This window comes from Panthera pardus, unplaced genomic scaffold, assembly GCF_024362965.1.
Source record: "Panthera pardus isolate Hobbes unplaced genomic scaffold, ASM2436296v1 HiC_scaffold_5, whole genome shotgun sequence".
NCBI classification, from domain to species: domain Eukaryota; kingdom Metazoa; phylum Chordata; class Mammalia; order Carnivora; family Felidae; genus Panthera; species Panthera pardus.
This window is the reverse complement of record NW_026526980.1, coordinates 12961344-12987723: the sequence shown is the minus strand read 5'-3', so window position 1 is coordinate 12987723 and position 26380 is coordinate 12961344. Positions and strand designations below refer to the sequence as shown.

At 37.5% G+C, this 26380-nt stretch overlaps 1 long non-coding RNA gene across 4 annotated transcripts in view; it reads right to left on the bottom strand.

The window, feature by feature from the left end:
* Positions 1-316: 316 nt before the first annotated feature.
* Positions 317-26380, bottom strand: part of LOC109255598 (uncharacterized) — a 53974-nt gene continuing 27910 nt past the window's right edge. For 3 of the 4 annotated variants that reach the window (XR_002075317.2, XR_002075315.2, XR_008419354.1), the window contains exons 2-5: positions 23159-23235; positions 19022-19149; positions 832-905; positions 317-454 (exon numbers count right to left, since the gene is read on the bottom strand). This is a non-coding gene — a long non-coding RNA (uncharacterized LOC109255598). Of the gene's footprint in view, positions 455-831; positions 906-19021; positions 19150-23158; positions 23236-23759; positions 23917-26380 lie in introns of those variants that run through there. The other variant, XR_002075316.2, reaches the window with a different exon arrangement.

Here is a 26380-nt window from a genome sequence, read left to right as displayed (position 1 = left end):
TACTGCTATTGCTATAATAAATTCCTGTCTTTGACCCAGGATTCCAGGGTCTTCTGCCAGTATTCATGAAACTGTGGTAAGCCAACTTGATAGCTTTCAAGTAGGGTAACATCTCAGTTCTTTACAACAGGTCACTTACTGTAATCTTAATCTTAAATCTACACATTTTCTTCTTTGGGGGTTCAATTTGTATATACACATGGACACACACAAAGACACAAAGGGAGAGGGAGAAGTCCCTCTGTGTGTCTAATAGTAATTAGTATCTAATTGCAGACAGCAATCTAAGAAAGACATAACGGTCACTTATTGGAACTGAATCTCATAGCTGGTTTATTTGAGTATTTTGTTTTGTCAATATTAGCAATGGTCAGGAAGATTTGTTCCAGTGTTATCTGACAGAATAGTCTTCTAGATTGAATAGTGCTTTAGCTTCTTCCAAAATCCTAAACACCTTTAATAGAAAAAAATGATGTATTACCATTGTAATATCCCCAGATGACCCTTCCCCCACCCAATCGTTCCCCAACTACTGCCAGGTTTATGCTTAGTGACAAAAAGACACAGAAGGGGGAAGATAGAAAGTAGAAGGAAAGATAGTTGAAAAATAGAGAGAAGGCAGTTTTCCATCCTTATTCTCTTGATACGATAGAATGATAGAATTAATTAGGGTTAGAAGTCTCAGTCAAACTACAGGGGCCTTTGAAAAGTAACAAAGTTTCTTCTCCTATGCCAGTGTCAGGCTCCCATTCCACATGCTTAATCCCAATGCCTCCTTCTAAGAGTCCTCTCTTACACACAATGCTAGAAGAATATGATTTCTACAATCACCTTTTCCCAGCAGATTCCCTTTTTTGGAATGTGGTAGCCAATAATCCCTTGATTCTCCTGGTGTATGTCGTTACCTAAGAAAGGTAAGATTTGACAGGTGAGTAACAGAAAGGGCCCTGTATTTGATAAGATAAATAAATCCTATTCTAATTGTCCATACCACTGGAAGAGAGAATACATATTAATACAAAAGACAATGTAATCCCAAAGCCCTTTCTCTTTTAGTATATGTCACTTTGTTAAATATTTTAATAGATTTACTTCCACATGAACTATGGTCTTATTGCCTATAGTTTGTAAAAATTATAGAGGTACAGATAATCACAGCAAGGTCATAGACTTATTTTGCCAAACCTGACTTATATGAATCCTAATGTTCCACTGTCCTAAAACTATGCTCATAAATTTGGGTGTGGTTTCCTTCTCCAGGTGTGTGTGTGTGTGTGTGTGTGTGTGTGTGTGTGTGTGTGTGTATGTGTATATGTATGTGTACACGCGTGTTTAGGGTAGCATCTCTATAACTATTCTCATGACTAGGGAATCTTCATCCTAAAGGAAAGAAAAATTCATATATATAAAACATAAATGTGAAGGCATTCACTGGAGAAATGGGATATTACAGCTTTTGAAAATATGGTAGTAATATTGTAGCCATTCCTAATTGATAGGATGCACTTATACATATTATCACACAATTGGAGATTATTGCAAATGGAATTGAGGTTAAAGTAATTTTTAAAAAATTTTTTAATGTTTGTTTATTTTTGAGAGTGAGAGACAGAGCATGAGTGGGGGAGGGGCAGAGAGAGAGGAGACACAGAATCTGAAGCCAGCTCCAGGCTCTGAGCTGTCAGCACAGAGCCAGATGTGGGGCTCAAACCCATGAACCGTGAGATCATGACCTGAGCCAAAGTCGGACACTTAACTGACTAAGCCACGCAGGCACCCCTGGGTTAAAGTATTTTTTAAAAAGTATAATCAGTAATACTGATTTTAATTTTGTAATAAGTCCCAAAATAACCTCCATGGAATAAAATTTTAAAAAACTTTTCGGGGGCGCCTGGGTGGCTCGGTTGAGCATCTGACTTCAGCTCAGGTCATGATCTCATGGTTTGTGGGTTCAAGCCCTGCGTTGGGCTCTGTGCTGAAGGCTCGGGGCCTGGAACCTACTTCGGATTCTGTGTCTCCCTCTCTCTCTGCTCCTCCCCTGCTCACACTCTGTTTCTCTCTCAAAAATGAATAAAGATGAAAAAAAAATTAAAAAAAAAACTTTTCCAATTGTGAAATACATCAAACATATATAAAATATGTATGGAACATAAATGTACAGCTCAGCGAATTATAATTAAGTTAACAAATGTGTAACTGAAATCCAGCACTCCAGATGTTAGCTATGTGCCACTACCAAAACTCACTTCCTCCCTAAGGTAAGCATTTATTTTCCTATTCTTTATGGTTTTATTATGTAAGTGTGGAATCCTAAGTACTAGAGTTTAATTTTGGCTTTTTTAAACTTCATATGAGTGCAGTAATACAGTCTGTATTATTTTTATCTGGCTTCTGTCACTGATTATATTTTTAAGATTCATCAACGTTGCTCTGTAAACTGTACTTCATTTGTTTTCATTACTATAAAGTTTCCAGTGTATGACTACACTTTTATCGTTGGTGGATATATGGTGTGGTATCCAGCCTCCTAAGTAGCCCCAAATGATCCCTACCTCCTAGTAATCACAAAATTGTCTAGTCCCCTCCCACAGTGAATAGGGCTGACCTATTCACTGTGGAAACAACAGAGTGTGACTTCTGAGGCTAATTCATGAGAGACACTGTGGTTTCTATTTTGCTCTTTCTAGGGTCATTTGATGTAGGGGAAGCCAGACATTATGTTGTAAGGAGGACACTTACGAAATCCTGTGGAGAGAACCATGTAGTGAGGAACTGTCAATAGCCATATGAATGAGTCATCTTGGAAGCAGATCCTCCAGCTCCAGAGAGCCTTCAGATGATTGAAGCCCCAGTCAACAGCTTTATTTTAACTCCATGAAAGACTGAGCCAGAACTACCCAGCTAAGCCACTCCTAAATTTCTAACTCCCAGAAAGTCTGATAAGTATTTATTGTTGTTTTAGACCACTGTTTTTTTTTTGGTTTTTTTTGTTGGTAATTTATTATGCAACAAGAGATAACTGATATAGCTTCCACTTTGGGGCTGTTACACATGATTTAAAAAATACTCTCTACCTACTTTCTTTCTTTAAAATTTTTTTTAATATTTATTTATTGGGGGGGGGGAAGGGTAGAGAGAGAGGGAGGGAGACACTGAATAGAAGCAGGTTCTAGGCTCTGAGCTGTCAGCACAGAACCCGATGAGGAGCTCAAACTCACAAACGGTGAGATCGTGACCTGAGCTGAAGTTGGATGATCAACCAACTGAGCCACCCAGGCACCCCCTCTCCACCTACTTTGTGGTGCTTATATGAAATAATTTTCCTAGGAATGGAACTGTTGGGGCAGAGATTTGAGTTTCATTACATTTGTAGACACTGCCAAAATTTTCCGAGTACTTTTTACTCCAACCAGCCATTATGAGAGTCTCCTTTGTACACATCTGTACCAACTCTTGGTATGGTCAATTTTTTTTTTTTTTAAATTTTTTTTTCAACGTTTTTTATTTATTTTTGGGACAGAGTGAGACAGAGCATGAACAGGGGAGGGGCAGAGAGAGAGGGAGACACAGAATCGGAAACAGGCTCCAGGCTCCGAGCCATCAGCCCACAGCCTGACGCGGGGCTCGAACTCACGGACCGCGAGATCGTGACCTGGCTGAAGTCACACGCTTAACCGACTGCGCCACCCAGGCGCCCCATGGTATGGTCAATTTTTAAATTTTAGCTGTTATTATGGGTGTGCAGTGGTAACTCACTGCAAGTTAAATTTGTATTTCCCAGATGACTAATGATGTTGAGCACCTTTCTATATGTTTGCTGCTTGTTTTGCTTATTTTTTTGAAATAGAAAATTGCTCTCTCCAAAACATAACAATTTCTAGAGTCCCTAGCTGTTAAGAATATCAAAACTACTCTTTCTCTTCCCTTGGGCATGTCCAGCATAACCGATGATTGTACATAAGTCATGTTGCTGTAGTGGTTTTGGCCTATTTGTTTGTATTTCAGGGTTCTTGGAAGATACTCCATCACTTAGTTTTTGTTATAGATGTTTTCCATGAATTATATACACTTATATAAAAGAGCCAAAATATGGAAGGAACCCAAGTGTCCACTGGTAGATAAATGGTTGAAGAAGATGTGGTATCTATATATCTACATCTGTACACACACAGTGTAATATTACACAACCATAAAAAATGATGAGATCTTGCCATTTGCAACAACATGGCTAAACCCAGAGGATATTATGATAAGTGAGATAAGGTGGACAGAGAAAGACAAATAACATATGATTTCACTTGTATGTGGAATCTAAAAAACAAAACGAATGAACAAACAAAAAGCAGAATCAGACCTATAAATACAGAGAAGAAACTGATGGCTGCCAGAAGAGAGAGGGGGTGGAGGCATGGGCAAAATGGGTAGAGGGGAGAGGCAGATACAGGCTTCCAGTTATGGAATGAGTAAGTCACAAGAATAAAAGGTCTAGACAGAAAAAAAAAAGGCACACCATAGGGATTATAGTCAATGATACTGTAATAGATGGTAACTATGCCTGTGGTGAGCATAGCAAAAGGTACAGAGATGAGTCACTATGTTGTATACCTAATACCAATGATGTGACATTTTGTGTCAAATAAGAAAATTAGACACACACACACACACACAAGTGAATAATGATGAAAATATGACATATAAAAACTTTTGGGATGCAGCTAAACTAAGAGGAAACTTTATGCTCTATCTATATTATAAAAAAGGAAAGATTAAAAATTAATAAGTTAATTATCTAATTAAGAATTTGGAAAGGGAATAACAGAATAAATCCAAATAAAATAGAAGGAAGGAAATCATAAAGAGGAGTTGAAAACCCTAATATGAACAGAGCTTTTATTTTTTTATTTTTTAACATTTATTCATTTTTAAGAGACAGAGAGACAGAGTGCAAGTAGGGGAGGGCAAAGAGAGAGGGAGACACAGAATCTGAAACAGGCTCCAGGCTCTGAGCTGTCAGCACAGAGCCTGACGTGGGGCTCAAACCCACCAGCTGTGAGATTATATCCTGAGCTGAAGTCGGATGATTAACAACTGAGCCACCCAGGTGCCTCTGAATAGAGCTTTTAATAAACAACTTTGTACGTATTTTTTTAGTGAACATATGTACTCATTCCTACTATGGATTTCAGGAGTAGAGAGAGTGCACTTCAAAATTTATTTTATAAGACGAGTATAAACTTCATCCTAAAATTAGATACCACAAATTGTAAGGGAAAATTATACAACAATATATCTTCTGAGCATAAATGAAAATATATTTATCAAATACTAGCATATTAAATCTAGCAGTATGTAAAAAGGAGAGTACATTAGAACTAAGTGAGATTTATTCTGGGAATACAAGAATGCCTTACATTGAAAAATCAACAAAAACCTCAACAATAAAAAAGCAAACAACCCAACTAAAAATGGGTAAAAAATCTAAACAGACACCTCACCAAAAAAATATATATACAGATGATAAGCCTACAAAAGATGCTCAAAATCATTTGTCATTAGGGAATCAAATTAAACAATTAAAACAACGAGATATCACTACACAGCCATTAGAACAGCTAAAATCCAAAACAATGATAACAACAAATACTGGCAAGTGTGGATCACTCTCATTCATTAGTGACCAGAATGCAAAACTGTACAGCTATTTTAAATTTTTGGTATTTTAAGTTTATTTATTTGTTTTGACAGAAAGAGCGAGAGCACGCGTTCATGTGCACAAGTGGGGGAGGGGGAGAGAGCAGGAGAGACAGAATCCCAAGTAGGCTACATGCCATCAGCGCATGGCCTGATGTGGGGCTCAAACCCACAAACCCATGAGGTCATGATCTCAGCCAAGATCCAGAGTGGGAGGCTTAACCAACTGTGCCACCCACGTGCCCCTACAGCTATTGTGTGTGTTGTGTATATATATATGTATGTATATAAACATATACATATATGTATAAACATATACATATATATATATATATACACAACACACACACATATATGTTTTATATATATATGTTTTTTAAGTTTTTATTTTAATTTCATGTACAGCTATTTTAGAAGACATTTTGGCAGTTTCTTATAAAACTAAACATACTCTTACATTTAACCTAGCCATCATAGCCTAGGTATTTACCCAAATGAGATGAAAACTTATGTTCAAAAGTCTGCAGATGAGTGTTTATAGTAGCTTATCATCAAAAAGTGGAAGTAACCAAGGTGTCCTTTGCTAGGTGACTGGATAAACAAACTGTGGGACATCTATACAATGGAATGGTATTCAGTGATAAAAAGAAATGAGCTATCAATTCATAAAAGACATGGAGGAACCTTAATACACAGCGTTAGTGAGAGAAGCTGGTCTGTAAAATCTACATGTGTAGATTCCAACTGCAGGACACTCTTGAAAAGGCAAAAGTATAGAGACAGTAAAAAGCTCAGTGGCTGCCATAGGTTAGTGAGGTGGAAAGGAAGGATAAATAAGTGGAACACTGGGTCTTCTAGAGCAGTGAAGATATTCTGTAGGATACTGCAGTAGTGGATTCATGACATGCATTTGTTAAAACCCATAGGAGTGTATGACACAAAGAATGAACTCTAATGTAAACTATGGGCTTAAGTTAAAACTGTATCAATATTTCTAACTTTATCACTTAAAATACAAAGTCCATTAACAAGTTATAAGTTCTGGTCTCACTGGAAATTCTTTTTCTTTTATTTTTTTATTTTGAGGAATAGAGAGAGCGTGCGAGCAAGGGAAGGGCAGAGAGAGAGAATCCCAAGCAGACTCCATGCTGAGTGCGGAGCCCGACTTGGGGCTTGATCACACTAACCATGAGATCATGGCCTGAGCCGAAATCAAGAGCTGAATGCTTAACCAACCGAGCCACCCAGGCGCCCCTGGAAATTCTTAACCATATATTTGTCTCAACCAGTTTTGTTTTTGTATTTATTTTTTTATTTGAGAGAGAGAGCACACATGCACTATCATTTTAACTGTACTTTTAAATGTAATTTTTAATGGAGGTTAACCATTAACTAAGCATCTTTTCTTTATGGTAGGATTTACCTTCTGCTTCCCTAGAAAGGATGAATTTACATCATTTGACAAGCCTATTTCAAATTTTTTGTTGTTTCTCTGCTTGTTTTTGTATTTGCAGTCTAAAATAAAAACATCAAATTTAAAAAAAAAATGTATCAATGTAGGTTTATCACTTGTAACCAATGTATCACACTAATGCAAGAATGCAAGGGGAAATTGTGTGAGGGGAACAGGGTGCACGTGAAAACCCATTTATCGATTCATCTGTAAACCTCAACTGGGGGCGCCTGGGTGGCTCAGTCGGTTAAGTGTCCGACTTCGGCTCAGGTCATGATCTCACGGTCCGTGAGTTTGAGCCCCACGTCAGGCGGGCTCTGTGCTGACCGCTCAGAGCCTGGAGCCTGTTTCAGATTCTGTGTCTCCCTCTCTCTGACCCTCCCCCATTCATACTCTGTCTCTCTCTGTCTCAAAAATAAATAAACGTTAAAAAAAAATTAAAAAAAAAATAAACCTCAACTGTTCTAAAAAATAATGTCTATCAATGAGAAAAAAAAAGGATGTACCACCCTCAAAAAAAATCAACCAATATAATTCACCACATTAACAGAAAAAAAGCAAAGATTATAAAATCATTTTCATAGATGTGTGCAAGTCACGAGATAGAATTCAACATCCATTAATAATTAAGATTCATAGTAAACTTAAAAAGAAAGGAATTTCCTCAGTCTACTTTATTCATTTTTGATAGTCTCTAATTTCTTGATCTTTTTTCATTGTGGTAAAATATGCATGATAATTTATTATTTAAGCCATTTTTAACTGTATAATTCAGTGGCAATAGTTACATTCACAATACTGTGTACTCAACATCACCTATACCAAAATCTTTTTCATTATCGCCAATATAATTTCTGTACTCATTAAACAATTTCCCATCACTCCTCCCTTCAATTCCTGGTAATCTCTGTTCTGCTTTCTGCTTCTATGAATTTGCCTATTCTAGGTACATCATACAAGTGGAATCATACAATATTTGTCCTTCTGTGTCTGGCTTATTTCCCCCTAAGCATAATATTTTCAAAGTACGTCTATGTGGTAGCATTATTAAAATTTCATTCCTTTGTGTGGCTGAATTGTGTGTATGTATCACATTTTATTTACTCCTTCATCTTTGATGAACACTTGGGTATTTTCCACCTTGTGACCATTGTGAATAATGCTGTTAGGAACACTGGTTTACAAATATCCGTTGAAGTCCCTGCTTTCAATTATTTTGAGGATATATCTAGGAGTGGAATTGCTAGGTCGTATGTTAATTCTCTTTAAATTTTTGAAGAACTCCCAAGGTGATTTCCATAGGGGTCTTTTTACCATTTTATACTCACACTGTGATGCACAATAATTCCAGTTTCTCCACATCCTCACCAACACTTATTTTCCCTCTTTGATTATAGCCATCCTAGCAGGTGTGAAGTGGTATCTCATTGTGGTTTTGACTTAAGTTCCATGACGACTAGCGATGTGGAGCATCTTTTTATGTGTTTATTGGCCATTTCTCTATCTTCTTGGAAGAAATGTCTACTGAAGTCCTTTGCCTATTTTTGAATTTTTTTCTTTTCATTTTTTTGCTGAGCTGTAAGGGATTTTTATATATTCTGGATATTACAATCTCTTGTCAGATATATAATTTGAAAATATTTTATCCCATTCTGTAGGGTGTTTTTTTTACTTTCATAGTAGTCTTTGGTACACAAATGTTCTTAATTTTGATGAAGTCCAATTTATTTAGTGTTTCTTTTGTTGCCTGTACTTTGGGCTCATATCTATGAAGTTATTGTGAAACCCAATGTCATGAAGATTTCTCCCAATATTTTCATCTAAGAATTTTACAGTTTTAGCTTTTACATTTAGGTCTTCAATCCATTTTGAGTTAATTTTTGCATATGATATAAGTGTTCAACTTCATTCTTTTGCATGTGGATATCCAATTTTCCCAGCATCATTGTTTTAAAAAGACTGTCCTTTCTCCATTTAATGGTCTTGGCACTCTAGACTGTTTCAACCAGCTGTTGAAAAGCAGCTGCCCCTATATGCAAGGGTTTATTTCTGGGCCCTCTATTACATTCTGTTCATCTATGTAACTGTCCTTATCTTTATGCCAGTATCATACTTCCTGAGTTCAAAACTACTCAGGAAGAGTAAATACTCCAGTTTTGTTCTTTTTCATGATTGTTTTTGCCATTTGGAGTCCACTGAACTTTCATATCAATTTTAGGGTGGATATTCCTATTTCTGCAAAAAAGATTGGGAGTTTGATAGGATTTGCATTAAATCTGTAGATTCCTTTGTGTAGCATTAACATCTTAACAATGAGTAAGTCTTCCTATGACCATGGGACACTTTCCCTTTATCTAAATCTTTAATTTCTTTTATGTTTTATAGCTTTCATTGCATAGGTCTTTTATCTCCTTGGTTATATTTGTTTCTAAGTATTTAATTTTAATTTTTATTTATTTAAATTTCTTAATGTTTACTTATTTTTGAGAGAGAAAGACACACAGTGTGAGTAGGGGAGGAGCAGAGAGAGAGGGAGACACAGAATCTGAAGCAGGCTCCAGGCTCCGAGCTGTCAGCACAGAGCCCGCCGCGGGACTCGAACTCACAAACTGTGAGATCGTGACCTGAGCCGAAGTTGGATGCTTAACCGACTGAGCCACCCAAGTGCCCCTAAGTATTTAATTTTTAGATGCCATTGTAAATGTACTTGCTTTCCTGACTTTTTGTATGGCTTGTTCATTGCTGATATATAACAGAGTTGACTTTGGGGGTTGATCTTATACCCTGAAATTTTGCCAAATTTGCTTATTAGATCTCTTTTTAGTGCTGAATAGTATTCAATTGTCTGGATGAATCAGAGTTTATCCATCCATTCACCCACTGAAGGACTTTTTACTTAAACTTGTTTGTACTTAAACAAACAAGTACATCTTGTTTGTTTCCAGGTTTTGTTAAGTATGAATAACACAACTATAAACATCTATGTGCAGGTTTTTGTGTGGACATAAATTTTCAACTCCTTGAATAAATACCAAGAAGCATGGTTGCTAGATAATATGTCAACAGTATGTTTAGCTTTATAAGAAACTGCCAACCTGCCTTCCAAAGTGGCTATACCATTTTTTCATCCCCACAAGCAATGAATGAGAGTTCCTGTTGCTCACATCCTTATCAGCATTTGGTGTTACCAGTATTCCAGACTTTGACCATTTTAATAGGTGTGTACTAATAACTCATTGTTGTTTTAGTATGCATTTCCCTGATTACATATGATGTGGAACATTTTTTCATGTGCTTATTTGCCATCTGTATATAATTTTTAGTGAGGTGTCTTTGTGTCTTTGGCCCATTTTATTTTTTAAAGTTATTTTTATTTTGAAAGAGAAAAAGACAGTGTGAGTGGGGGAGGGGCAGAGAGAGGGAGAGAGAGAGAATTCCAAGCAGGCTCCACACCACCAGTGCAGAGCCCCACACGGGTCCGAACTCATGAAACCCCAAGACCACGACCTGAGTGGAAACCAAGATGCTTAACCAACTGAGCCACCCAAGTGTCCCATCTTTGGCCCATTTTAAAATCAGGTTGCTTGTTTTCTTATTGATGGGTTTTAAGAGTTCTTTGTATATTTTGGATAATAGTCCTTTATCAGATATGTCTTTTGCAAATATTTTATCACAGTTTGTCGCTTGTCTTTTTATTCACTTGACAGTGAGTGTCTTTCACAGAGCAGAAAAAAATAATTTTAATGAAGTCCAACTTACCCATTATTTCTTTCCTGGATCATGACTTAAGTGTTGTATCTAAAAAGTTATGGCCATGTTCAAGGTAATCTATATTTCCTCCAATTTTTTTTGTAGGAGTTTTATTATAAAACTATAAAAGCTTTACATTCCACATTTAGGCCAGTAATATATTTTGAGTTAATTTTTGTTAAGAGTGTTAGGTATGTGCCTAGGTTCATTTTTTTTTTTTTGCATGTGGATATCCAGTTGTTCTAGTATCATTTGCTTAAAAGACTACATTTGCTCCATTGAATCGTTTTTACTCCTTTATCAAGGATCAGTTGGCTTCATATTTCTGGGCTCTTTATTCTGTTCCATTAATGTGCTGGCACCTGGGGGTATGTGGCATATGTCAGTGGCTGGGGGCATATGAATGGGTGTTATGGTGGATGTGTGTTAAGTGCTGTGGAAACTGTGCACCCGGCACCTGGTCACATGCATGGCTTTAAAAAATTCTGCCTTGAGCCCAGGGCCTAGGCCAGGAGGCCTAGAGTGGGCTAATCCTCAGAACTTGTGGGCATGGTGCACTGCTAGTAGGTTTGGTAGGAAAAGTCTATGTAGCTCCTGACTCTCTCAGGTGGCTCTGTGTTTATGCTGGGGTGTAGGGGTAAAAAGAGTGCCTGTCAGATGCTTCATTTTTGAAGTCCTCCAACACCCTCCACAATCAACATTTACTGTCTCCCATTTGCCCCCAGCATTGGATAAACTGACATATTTATGTTGCCTGTTGCCTTTCCACGCAAGCTTCTGTCTTTAAGGACTGCGACTGAGCTATCACTCACCATTCTGGCTCACCCAGTGCTTAGTCAACACACTTTTTAAAGTTCCAGGCTCCAAGTACCACTGTTTTTGTAAACTCATGGAATTCAGCCCCTATGGTTTTTAAAGCCAGATATTTAAATTAGCCTTTAGACTAGACATTAGATTAGTCTTCCCCGTGTGAGGGCCCCTTTCTCTGACCTTTCTACTGTTGCAGTTCCCTCCCTGTTGCAGGCAGTTTCCCTCTGCTGTTCTGACTTTCCTAACCTTTCAGATGCAGCTTCTTCTATTTAGTTGTGGAGTTTGTTCTGCCAGTCTTTGGATTGCTCTCTGGTTTGCTGATTTAGATGTGGACAGTGTCTAGTTGAAAATGTGGAACAGAGTCCTACTCCATCTTCCTTCCACTTATTTTTCTCTCAGTCATGCTTTTCAACTACAAAATCTCCATTTATTTTCATTTACTAAAAAAATTTTTTTTTAAATCTTTATTTTTGAGAGAGAGACAGAATGTGAGCAGGGGATGAGCAGAGAGAGAGGGAGACAGAATCCAAAGCAGGCTCTAGGCTCTGAGCTGTCAGCACAGAGCCTGACTCAGGGCTTGAACTCACGAACCGTGAGATCATGACCTGAGCCAAAGTCAGACGCTCAACCGACTGAGCCACCCAGGCGCCTCTGAAATCTCCATTTATTTTTTAAAAATTATTTGTTTCTTGGGGCACCTGGATGGCTCAGTTGGTTAAGTGTCCGACTCTTGATTTCAGCTCAGGTCATGATCTCACAATTTGTGAGATTAATCCCCACATTTGCACTGACAGCGTGGAGCCTGCTTGGGATTCTCTCTCCCCCATCCCTACCCCTCGCTTTCTCCCTCTCTCTCAAAATAAATAAAATAAATAAACTTTAAAAATGATTTGCTTCTTTATTAACATTCTCTTTGTGGAGACATAGTTACTATAATTTAATTATTTAAACATATTTCCTTTAGTACTCTGAAACTATTTGTAATAGCCGATTTAAAGTCTTTGTCTACTAACGGCTAGTATCCAAAATCTATAAAGAGCTCACCAAACTCCACACCCGAAAAACAAACAACCCAGTGAAGAAATGGGCAGAAAACATGAATAGACACTTCTCTAAAGAAGACATCCGGATGGCCAACAGGCACATGAAAAGATGTTCAATGTCGCTCCTTATCAGGGAAATACAAATCAAAACCACACTCAGATATCACCTCACGCCAGTCAGAGTGGCCAAAATGAAGAAATCAGGAGACTATAGATGCTGGAGAGGATGTGGAGAAACGGGAACCCTCTTGCACTGTCGGTGGGAATGCAAATTGGTGCAGCCACTCTGGAAAGCAGTGTGGAGGTTCCTCAGAAAATTGAAAATAGACCTACCCTATGACCCAGCAATAGCACTGCTAGGAATTTACCCAAGGGATACAGGAGTACTGATGCATAGGGGCACTTGTACCCCAATGTTTATAGCAGCACTCTCAACAATAGCCAAATTATGGAAAGAGCCTAAATGTCCATCAACTGATGAATGGATAAAGAAATTGTGGTTTATATACACAATGGAATACTACGTGGCAATGAGAAAGAACGAAATATGGCCTTTTGTAGCAATGTGGATGGAACTGGAGAGTGTGATGCTAAGTGAAATAAGCCATACAGAGAAAGACAGATACCATATGGTTTCACTCTTATGTGGATCCTGAGAAACTTAACAGAAACCCATGGGGGAAGGGAAGGGAAAAAAAAAGAGGTTAGAGTGGGAGAGAGCCAAAGCATAAGAGACTGTTAAAAACTGAGAACAAACTGAGGGTTGATGGGGGTGGGAGGGAGGGGAGGATGGGGGATGGGTATTGAGGAGGGCACCTTTTGGGATGAGCACTGGGTGTTGTATGGAAACCAATTTGACAATAAATTTCATATATTGGGAAAAAAAATGAAAAAAAATAAATAAAATACATTTCTTTTAGTAGAAAAAAAAATTAAGTCTTTGTCTACTAAGTTTAATATCTGGCTTTTTTTCTCCCTGTGTACGGGTCATATGATACGTTTTTTCCTGTATTAGTTTTCTGGGGCTGCCATAAGGAAGTACCACAGAATGGGTGGCTTAAATAACACAAAATTTTTTCCCCACAGTTCTAGAGGCTAGAAGTCCAAGTCAAGGTGTCAGCAAGGTTGGTTTCTTCTGAAAGCTTTTTCTCCTTGGTTTGTAGATGGCTGTTTTCTCCCTGTTCTCACATGGTCTTTCCTCTGAGTATGCATGGCTGTGTCCTAATCCCCTTTTCTTTTCTTTTTTAAAGTTTATTTATTTTGAGACACAGAATGTATGGATACATGTGCATGCATGAATGCGTGAGCAGGGAAGGGACAGAGAAAGGGAGAGCGAGAATCCCAAGCAGGCTCTGTGCTGAAAGCACAGCCCTGATGCAGGGCTAGATCATTACGTGAGCTGAAATCTAGAGTTGGATGCTTAACTAACTGAGCCACCCAGGCACCTCCTAATCTTTTCTTATAAAGATACCAGTCATATTAGATTAGGGCCCACCCTAATGACCTAAGTAAGTTTAGCTTAATTACTTCTTTAAAGAACCTACATCCAACTATAGCCACATTCTGAGGCACTGGGGGTAGGACTTCAATTTATAAATTTTGAAGGGACACAATTCAGCCCATAATTATCTTTCTGTTACTGTTGTTGTTGTGGAAACTAGATATTTAAGATAAATATATTTAAGATAAATAGTGTAACTGAACTGAACTGGTATCTGAACTCCCCTCCCCATCCCTTGTTTGCTGTTCCTGTCTTTTTTTTTTTCCCCCTAACTTGTTGCTGTTCATTTGGTTAGTGACTTATGTGGACTAATTCTGTAGATTCTGTATCCTCTACCGGGTGCAGCCACTTATTTCTTTGAGAGGCTTAAAAACAATCTGGCTTTTATTTTTAAAACTGGTTCTTAGAAGTCATCCCTGGGTCAGTATAATTTAGTAATCAGCTAAAAGAATTTTTTACATGCCTAGAGTCAGTAAGTCTTCCATTCTTTGTCAAAAGGATCTGTGAATGAAGGCACACCTTCAAATTTAAGACGCTTTACAGCCTCAACTTTTAATTTCTTGCTTGACAGGATCTCAACATCAACTAGAGGTTTCTGACTGGAGTCTTCTCTCCTAGGTCATTTCTGGTCATACTACTATTCTGAGCTTTTAATATCCTCAGGAATGTCAGAACTTTTCAAAGTTCACTTTGGTTATCTAGCTCTCTAGGTGTTCCTTCAAAATTAATTTCTGGCCAGGCTCTTATTTGGCTCAGCTGAAATCACAGCCTTAGCCAAATGTAATGATGTTGCCAGCAGACTGCTATTGTTTTTATTAATGCCCTGGCCATAGGGCTTTTTCCAAAAAGTGAAGTCCTGATTCAAATTCAATAGCAATAACTCCCTGGGAATGGAGTTTTTCAGGGACCTGCTATTTTAGTCAAAGTATTGACAGTGTCTAGGGATGGGGCTTTTAACATAGCTCTAAATGGATTAGTTCTTTTAATCAACTTCAAGACTTTTATAGCTACCATGAGCTGAGGAGGGAGTATGATAGGGACAGTTCTAAGTTAAAATGCCACAGACCTTTACTACTGTTTTTATAGAGGTTTGGTACTTTTTTGTTTGTTTGTTTTGTTTTTGTTATTGTTTTTTAATAGACTCTTTTTAAGTTTGTTCTGTGCTTTTGGTTAATTTCCAGTGCTCTTAATTGGGTGATTTTAAAAAGTTGTTTTCCAAGTATTTTTGTTGCTTTTGTGGGAAAAGGAGTTTATTCCATCATACCCAAAAATTAAAATTTTCCATTTACTAACTTTTGGAGTAATGTGCTACATAGGAATAGATACCAAGCTACATAAAAGGGTTGCTTTTACTATTAAGAAAGATAATATAGAGTGTTTATTATGGTTTTTACCAAAGGTAAGCATTAAACAAATTAAGTATAATTATTTATACTACCTTCAAGAAATTAGTTCTGAGGAGCCAGTCTTCTAAATCTTCAGCCACCTGTTTTTAAAAGATGAATTCAGTAGCTTGAAGGATAACCTTCAGATGTTGGAATCAACATTTTACCTTGAGAGCTTAGAGAAACATTTCTGTATTTTGGTCAGAATAAAAATTCACTGCTAAATTTCACAGGAATATAGTATTTTGGCCTTTTTACTCATCCTCTTAAAGGTATCTGAAAGACAACCTATATCCAAAATGCCTCCATTAATTATTAACTTTTGTGGCCAGTTGTCTTGAAGTATACTTTTTTTCGCATCTGATTTAGCTGCCTCTAAGATACTGGTAATTAGTAGGGAAAGAAAGAAATGGGTAGCTAAATACCAACTAGTTAAGTCCCTCCTTTATAAATAATGCAAATAGGTCTTCATATAGCAGCACTTTTTTTCCTATGGGTCTTACCTCTTACCTATGGTACTTCCCAAAATTCTTGATTCTTAACGTTTTAGAAAAATCTTAAGATGACTTATGAGATTCAGAGCCAAATCAGAATTCCCTGAAATTGAGTAAGGCACAATTGTTCGACCATACTGACTCAAATCAAATTCTCTGGTGGGCAGGTCATAATGTGAGTTTGCAGTTATTAATAGATATGTAGTTAAAACCAAAATCACAGATACATGTAACAACATCAACTTCCAATTTTGCCAAGTGAATAGTGCTCTCTTTATAAACATGGAATGAAATTGCTGGTGGTAAAGTGAAAACTAAAGACAGGTGAGAAACATAGCATTACAATGGGTGGTAACCCAAGCAGGAAATTCATAGTGAAATCCATTAATACAAATGATTCAAATTTTTATCCCACTAGATATACATATGTAATACAAATGACTCTGTGTCCCTGGAAGCTAGATTCCTATAGGAATCAAGGCTTAGATGTAGAATCAGCTCTTCTTATCATTACTCCCAGAGACCTTCCTGTGGAATTCATACTTTCCATCATCACAATCCCATGCTCTGCTGCATTAAAGGCTTGTTTTCTGCGGTAGGAGAAACACTTACAACTTTCACTAAGACTCATATGATTACCACCAATAATACTCAGCCACTCACACTAGTGTACCAGCATATAAACAAGTTATTACATCAGAGTGAGCAGGGCTAGGGTTGCTGTTATACAATGAAAGCAGAAAGAGGTATTTCTGAAATGTGGGGGTTTCACTGGGGCACCTCTTGGTTTGCTTATTTTTCCACTGATAATAGTGAATATGCACTTTGCAACAACCATGGCCTGACAACTAAAGGGCTCAAGAAGGGTATGGCTCAACTTAACAGCGAAGCAAGGTAGACCATTTGAAGTGTTGGTCAAGAGTGACTAAAATTTAGAATGTAAATGTGTAAATATTTCCTTATATTAAAATCCCTCTGTTGAAATAGCTGCAGTAGGGTCTGTGCCCCCATGCAGATTGTGACTAACAGAAACAGGCACAAATTACAATGAAAGGACAGAAAAGGAAGGGATGGATGTGCAAGCTGAATGAAAGTTTGGATGGGAGTTCACAGTAGCACTCCTATGGTAGAGGAAATCATATGACCAAAAACCCAGAAGCAAAAAAGTAATATGGTTCATCTATGGAACTTCCAGCAGGTACGTAGTGCATACTATACAGTATACAAAGGAGTGGGAGAAATGGGATTGGAGCGATATCTAGGTACCAGGACAGATAGCCATATATCTTGGGTAAAGCACTCTGGACATGAGCCTAAGGCAATGGGAAGTTGCCAAAGTCTTTTAATTAGAACAGTGACATGATCATATCTGAGGTACAGATGAATCATTGCGGCACTTGTGGATAAATAAAAGATCCTGTCAAGAAAGTCTGCTAAGCTGGGAAAAAGCTAGTAGATACTAGAAGGTTTATGCTATACAAGAAGTCAGCAACAGAGATCAAAAAGTACATTTAGAAAACCATTAAAACCAGACCAAGGAGCATGTTGTACATTAAATCTCTGGAACCTGTTCATCTTAAATATTCTCATCACATACACAAAATGGTTATTTTGTGAGGTGACAAATATGTTAACTAACCTTACTGTGGTAATCATTTTCTAATATATATATGTGTGTTTCAACAGTCACATTGTACATCTTAAACTTACACAACATTATATGTCAATTATTCCTCAGCAAAGCTGGGGAAAAACAGACCAAACGTCTAAGGAAATAACTGGGGGAACTTTGGTGCCTGGAATCTAGTACAAATATTTGAGGACACAAGCACAGTCATTTAGTAATGAGAATATAATTTGAAATGGCACTTAACACATGTTGAGCCAATGCGTATTATTGAGCCTAAATCCATTATCAGCATATGGATAATTTTGACTTAGTAAATGGAAGGAAGCTGGTACAGAAGCATGGAGTCATGGAAGGATGCAACATCCTGATTATCCTATCAGTGCATTTATTACTTTTGCCTTCTACTAACACACAAATGCATTCTAAACATAGAATTTGGCTCCATGTCTAGGTATTATAGACCATTTACTTCCATCACCTCCAGCATAGAATGTCTAATAAGATCTGCTAGGTAGACACCAAGTTGAAAGCACTGTTTTTCGTTCTCCTTCCCATGGGCTATACTATAATCAGATCCTTTCTCAGCGCCTGTGGTTGTCCTAGTTCTGAATCAATATGGCTGAACCTTAGAGTTTTTTCTACTGATTTATGAGAGAACTTAAAATCTGTTTCTTTTTTTTTTTTTAATGTTTTTTTAAATGTTTATTTATTTTTGAGAGACAGAGTACAAGCGAGGGAAGGGCAGACAGCGAGGGAGACATAGAGTCCAACGCAGGCTCCAGGCTCTGGGCTGTCAGCACAGAGCCTGGTGTGGGGCTCAAACTCACGAGCCGTGAGATCATGACCTGAGCTGAAGTTGGACGCCCAACCAACTGAGCCACCCAGTGCCCCGTAAAACTCTGTTTCAATCAAAGAAAGAGGATTTTTTTCCCATGCGTGGTTCCTTGTTAGTGAAAATGTATCTGCTCACCACTCTTTGCAGAACTAGAACGGATGCCTGAGAAGTCAAAATTTCCCATGAATCTGAAGCCTTCTGTGTGTAGTTTTTTCCTTATCATAGTGCAAGAGTTAATTAAGAGCATAGAAATTACTAAGATCTGGATTTATAATGCTCTATTGTATACTGGTAGCTTGATCTTGGGAAAATTGGTTTCTTCATTTATAAAATAGGGTTAGTAATATCAAATCATTATAATCCTAGAAACTGGAAGTGCAACTGCTAGAAAACTATGTATTTAGAAAACTCAAAATAAAACAATCTCACCTGAAGTGGCAGAGGATCACTGCTGCTTTTGAAGTTACAGTCGAAAATGATGGCAGCCAGTATTTTATGAGATCCAGAGTCATACTTAACATACTTCTCAAACTCCATTTCTGAAGCAAACCGTCGAACTGTAAAGAGGATGAATTGTTCAGGATAATGGAAATATCTAATAATTCTTCCTGAGGGGATAAAAGCTTATCCCAATATTTTAAATTTAAAAACACTGTTTTTCAAATACTGGTATCACAACTACTTAATAGATACTGGAGGTTCAAAATAATTTTAGGTATTTTATAAACCTTACTCCAATTTTAAATAATCATTATAAAATATATATAAATATAAATCATTAATCATAAGGGAAATGCAAATCAAAATCACAGTGAGATACCACTTCACAACCACTGAGGTAGTTACAACAAAAAAGACATAAGGTAACAAGTGCTGGTGAGATTATGGAAAAACTGGAACCTTCATACACTGCTGATCAGAATAGGAAATGGCATAGTAACTTTAGATAACAGTTTGGTAGCCCCCAAAAAGTTAAACATAGTTACCACATGACATATTCATTCCACTCTTAGGTATATAGCCAAAAGAAATGAAAACATATGTCTACATAAAACTTAGAGATGAATGTTCACAGCATAATAGCCAAGAGGCAGAAACAACCCAAATGTCCATCAACTGATGAAGGATATACCAAGTGAATGCAGCATATCCATACAATGGGCTATAACCTGACAATGGAAAGGAATGAAGTATTGATACAAACCACAACATAGATGAACCTTGAAAACATTATGCTAAATGAAAAAAGCCAGGCACAATAGCCCACAATTTCCATTTATATAAAATTTATGCATATAAGATTTCTTTATAAACCATTTATATAAAAGGTTTATAATAGGCAAATCGATAGAGACAGAAAGTAGATTAGTGTTTTCCTAAATCCTGGTGGGATAGGAAATTGTAGAGTCATGGCTAAAGGTTACAGGAGTTACTTTTGGTGATTAAAATGCTCTAATATTGATTGTGGTAATGGATGTACAACTCTGTGAATCCACTAAAAGATACTGAATTGTATGTTTTAAATGGGTAAATGTATGGTATATGCCTTATATTTCAAAAAGCTGTGTCACAGTTTTCTTTTTTCTGTTTTCTTTTTAAAGTAGGCTCCATGCCCAATCTGGGGCTTGAATTTACAATCCTGAAATCACGAGTCACATGCTCTACCAATCCTGAGATCAAGAGTCATAGGCTCTACCAACTGAGCCAGCCAGGATCCCAAAAAAACCTGTCTCAAAACAAGATAAATCAGGAGATGGAGATCATTTCAAATTGCACTTAAAAATACAACTCATATGATGGCTCAAAAGCTGTAGAGAGATAACAGAGGAAGGAGTCATGAAGACAGATCAGTAGAAATTATCTAATCTGAATGAGAGATGGAAAAAATGGGAAAAAACTTGAATAGATCCTTAATGACCTATGGGACAACACATCTTTGAGAAATAATTATTGAAAACTCTTCAAATTTCATGAAAGATAGAAACTTACAGATTCACAAGGCTCAGTGAACCCCTAACAGAATAAACCAAAAGAAATCTACACTCGGACATATAGTAGTAATAGTTTTGACAAATAAAGACAGAAAATATCTTGAAAGCAGCCAGACAGAAATGATACAGTACCTATAAAAAAGAACAAGGATTCAAATGCAGATTCTTTTCAAAAACCAAGGAAGTCAGAAAAAAGTGGCAAATACTTTTTAAATGTTGAAAAGACTGTCAATCCAAAATTTTATACCAAATGAAAATAATCTTCAGGAATGAAGATGAATTAAAGACATTCTCAGATGAAGGAAAACAAAGAGAATTCAATGCTAGTAGACATGCTCTAAAAAATTGTTAAAGAAATTTCTTCTGAAAGAAGTTAAATGATAGAAGAAGGAAAGTTGGAATTTCAAGAATAAAGTTACAAGCAAGAACTATGGTAAATATCTGGTTACATAGTTTTCTCCTAAGTTTTTTAAAATTGTGTAAATTATAACACTTCCTGGTATAGTTTTCAACTTACATAGGTATGAAAACTACAAACTGAAGAGAGAAATATAAAGGGACCTATACACTGGTAAACATTTGCCATTACAATAAAGTAGCAAAATATTCTAAATTGACTGAAAAATGATGTATGCATAATTTTAATCCCAAGAGCAACCACTAATATTATATATTAGAAGTCCAATTTTTCATTTTTTCAGAAATGGTATCATGCCTACGAATTCTTCAACTAATTCTTTATGAAGTTACAAAGGTTTTCTCCTATGCTCTCTCCTAAGTGTTTTATCATTTTACTTTTAGATCTGTAATCCATTTTGATGTATTTTCTGTTTAAGAGTGAGGTTTCACTGTTTTAGCTACTGATGTCCAATTGTTCAGCACCATGTGTTGAAAAGATTATCCTCCCACTATTGTAAAAAAATATTTTGGCAGATCTTTGGGTTCTCCACAGGTAAAACTTGTTTTATTGCACTTTACAGATACTGTGTTTCTTACAAATTGAAGCTTTGTGGCAACCCTGAGTCAAGCAAGTCTACTGGCACCATTTTTCCAACAGTATTTGCTCATTTCATGTCTATATGTCACATTTTGGTATTTCTTGCAATATTTCAAACTTTTTCATCATTATTTTATTTGTATGGTGATATGTGATCAGTGATTATGACTCGCTGAAAGCTCAGAAGATGGTCAGCATTTTTTAGCACTAACAAGTATTTTTTTAAGCATTTATTAATTTTTGAGAGAGAGACAGAGAGCGCGAGGGAGAGACCAAGAGCGTGAGTGAGGAAGGGACAGAGAGGGAGATACAAAAACTGAAGCAGGCTCCAGGCTCTGAGCTGTCAGCACAGAGCCTGATGCAAGGGTCGAATTCATGAATTGTGAGATCATGACCTGAGCCGAAGTCAGATGCTTAACTGACTGAGCTACCTAGGCACTCTGGTAACAAGTATTTTTTAATTAAGATATGCAATGCTTTCTTAGACATAATGCTACTGCACACTTAACAGGCTACAGTAGAGTGTAGACATAACTTTTTTTATGTCCTAGGAAACCAAAACATTCATCTAACTAGCTTTACTGTAATATCTGCTTTACTTCAGTGGTTTGAAACTGAGACACAATATCTCCCTGTGGTAGGCCTGTATTGTTTTATTGATTTATGTGTCTATCCTTCCACCAATACCACATTGTCTTTACAGCTACAGTTATACTGCAAGTTTTAAAATCAAGAAATGTGGGGCACCTGGATGGCTCAGTTGGTTGAGCATCTGAATCTGGATTTCAGCTTAGGCCATGATCTCATGGTTATGAGATTGAGCCCCACGTTGGGTTCTGCGTTGGGTGTGGAGCCTGCTTCATATTCCCTCCCCCCACCTCTCCTTTTACACTTCCCCCCACAAAATAAAAGAAAAATAGCAAGAGTGATTCCTCTGATTTTATTCTTTTTTAAAACACCACTTTATCTCCACTGAAAAGCAATTCAATAAGTTTTACAGAAAATTTTAATTTCTAACCTTTTACACTGATGTTCAGATTCCTCTTCACATTCTCAGCAATGTTGTTTACCAAATTAATATTAGAAGGCACATAAATCAATTCCCAGTCTTCAGGATTTATGAAGAAAGGAGGCAGAGTATTGATGGGCTGAGAAGTAAAATTGTAAGGTCCAACAGCCTTTATATTAATAATTGTACGGAATACCAAAATCTCGTTGGGAACACCAGTACTGATAAGACTTCCAATATTAAATTAAAGAAATGCCTCCTCTAGAAGAGGAACAAAAAGATGGTATTAATTAATCTGAGAATACACATTTAATGCAAATGGATAGCTCTATGATACTGAACTTCTGCCAATTTCACTCTGAAACAGCCAAGTGCTTCCTAGACTATCTTGTGCTACCCCGTCTTCTCCCCTCCCAACTTTCTAATAGGTCATACTAAACTATTGATTAACCAGTTTTATACATTTAGAAGAGCTTTGCAATTGGTTTTTTCAAAAGCATGTACACACATACCCCTCAACTGCAACAAACGGGAATTTATGAACATTTTATATGGATGCCTTCACCCACCTTTAAAGTGAAATTTTTCCAGAGGAGCACTGCAAATTGGTTGAATGTCAACAAGTCCACTCTTCTACAATTCAACTCTGGGGATAGAGGAAAGATTTCATAATGTTAAGTTACCTAAAAATGTGGATATCAAGCAGATAATAGAATTACTTCTTTCTCCTAATTTTCCTTTCAATCAGTCTCAAATACTGATAGCAATTATGATTACATATTTGAATTAAAGAAAGTCATACCGTGTCTATTTTTCTGTTAGTTTATTTACCATCTAATGAACATATTTAGAGTGTAATTAAGATGTGGCTCCATTTCTCCAAATGGTTATATGCCTGTGGATATTAGGGCCAAATCCTAATTCTTTGATAGAATGATGGTGAGAATGGTTTCATGATATATATCCAAATAAAATACATACATACACGCAACAAGGAAAATATCCATGAGTACACTTAATATAACTATTTGTAATACAGAAAACCTAAACACCACCCAAAAATCAACAGTGGAATGGAAACTGCAATGTATGTGTACAACAGAATATTGCAAATCAATGATAGGTATTAACTGCAATTATGCAGTCTAAACATCCCAACATAGTACTTACCAATGAAAAGCAAATTTGGGGTGCCCAGGTGGCTCAGTTGATTAAGTGTATGACTCTAGATTTTGGCTCAGGTCATGATATCAGGGTCGTGAGATCGAGCCACATGTCGGGCTCTTCACTAGGAATGGAGCCTGCTTAAGATTCTCTGTTCCTCTTTCCCTACCCCTTCCCCCCACCACCTTAAAAAAAAAAAAAAGAAAAAAGAAAAAGAAAGAAAAGAGAAAAGCAAGTCGAAGAAGAATATATTCATTAACTTCCCATTTAGCTCAAGTTCAAAAGGCAAAACTTCACCACATAGTGATTAAGAATGTATTCACAGGAATTATACTGAAACAAGGAAAGGATTAATCCAAATTATCAGAATACCTACAGACTAGGTTTGGAGAGAGGTTTACAAGTGGCTCTAAATTCCTGTAAATGTTATTATTTAATACTATAAAAAATAAGTATTTCTTCATTATAGTTTAAATTTCTTATATAATAGTCTTCTCTATGTATTACATGTAGCAACATTAAGCAAACTTGGAAATAATGTTTTTAACCCACTTTCATTCATATTTAGGAACTGAGAGTCACACCTGCTTCCTAAAACAATACTGAAAATACACAACAGAATGTGGGAAATGTAAAGATAGCTCAAAAATATAGAAAGAAAAGCTAATTCATTGTGTCAGCTCTTGGTAGGCTTATTAGAACTGGCAACACTCAGTCAGGAACCAAAAGGATAAATTAGATTTCAACAGACAGAGGAGGGAAAGTAATAAGAAGAAAGGTAGGATGGCATAAAACTACAAGGTATGTTCAGAGAATGGCTGAATTTTTTTGGCTTTCTGGTGGAAAAAGTCTCATAAATCACTACAATATACAGCGTTTTCCCTCTTGGTTTTTTTTTCTTCTGGAGAGATGTATAATGCTAGAATATGAATTTTATAAATCGAACAATTATTAAAATAAGGTGCACATAAAGTCCTTGTATGGAATACACATGTAACACTATACCTGAAATTATACATTATGCACAATTTATTTACCTCTGCATGTATATGTAGAATTATACACTTATCATTAGATTTCCTGTATGCTGAAGATATAATTGCCATCTTAAGAACCAGATTGCTCCAGGTGCCTCCCACAGTCCCAGGCTCCCAGTGGGATGGCTCCCATAAACCTACCCTCCCAATCCACTCTGGCACCACCCAGCTCCCATCCAGCAGATTCCCAGTCCATTCTGATGCTAGCCACTCCATGGCACCAAGCTCCTGACAGGGTCTCAAAAGCCAGGCTCCTGGCTCACTCCAATGCTCACCAGTTCCATGACTGTGGTGGTTCCTGTGGCTCTAGCCTCCCAACTAGTCCCCATAAACCCAGGTTCCAGATAGGCACCTGTGAACTCAGGCTGCCAGCTAACCCCAGTACCAGATTGGTCTCCATGGACTTAAATTGCATCCTGGCTCCCACACATTCAGGTTTCTGGCTTACCTCACCACCAGACCAGCCGTGGGGACCCACGTTCCCATCCCACCTCAGGACCATATCAGCCCCCACAGACGCAACCTCCATGTTGCATACCGAGGTTATAGGCAGCCTCCTATAGTCCAGGTTCCCAGAAAACCCTAGGGTCAGGCCAGTACCTATGGCTTCAGTTTCTAGGCTCACTCCTGTGAAACCAGGCTCCTGACCTGTCCCAGTATCAGACCAGTACCCACGGACCTGTTGCTGGGCCCACCACGGTGCTCCAGGGTGCTGGATGGCTCCTGTAGACCTGGCTCTAGTAGTACCCACACAGACCCAGGTCCCAAGGTCCATTACCACCACTCAAGTACCACACCTATCCCTATAGACCTAGGCACTAGACTGGCCCCCATGCACCCAAATACCAGGCCTTCACACCTGCTGCTCCAGATACCGGATCAGCCCACCGGCAGTAGCCCATTTGTGGACAGCACCAGACTGCCCACCCAGAAACTCTGGACTGGCTAACTGGTGAAGGGCTTTTCCTGACAAACCCAGTCTACAAAGACTGGAAGATGTACCTACTTCCTGAAGTGCCAGACACAAGGCCACAAGGATTATGAATAATCTAAGAAAAGTGACCACCACCAAAGGAATATAAAACTCCAATGACTAACCCTTAAAAAATGGAGGTCTACGAAGTGTCTGACAAAGAATTCAGGATAATGCTCTTAAAGGACTTTAGCAAACTACAAGCAGCACGGAGTACAATGCTTTTATTTAGTACAACTAAATAAAATTAGGAAAACACATCAACAAAATGAAAAGTCACAAAAAAAGTAAAAATTGAGATGAGTTAAGTAAGATGGTAGAAGAGTAAGGGGACCCTAAGCTTGCCTGGTCCCTCAAACACAGTTAGATAAATATCAAATCATTCTGAACATTCAAGAAATTGATCTGAGGACTGAGAGCACAAACTGCACATCTACAGATGGAACAATGGCCACCTTTTGGAAGGTAGAAACTGCAGAGACTGGATTTGGGGGAGAAAGGAACTGTCGGTGCTGCAGAGGAGAAGGAGACCTGATCATGGAGAGAGGAGTGACACACACACACACACACACACACAGGGAAGAGAAAGAGGGAGAGAGTGCATGAAAGCACATGCA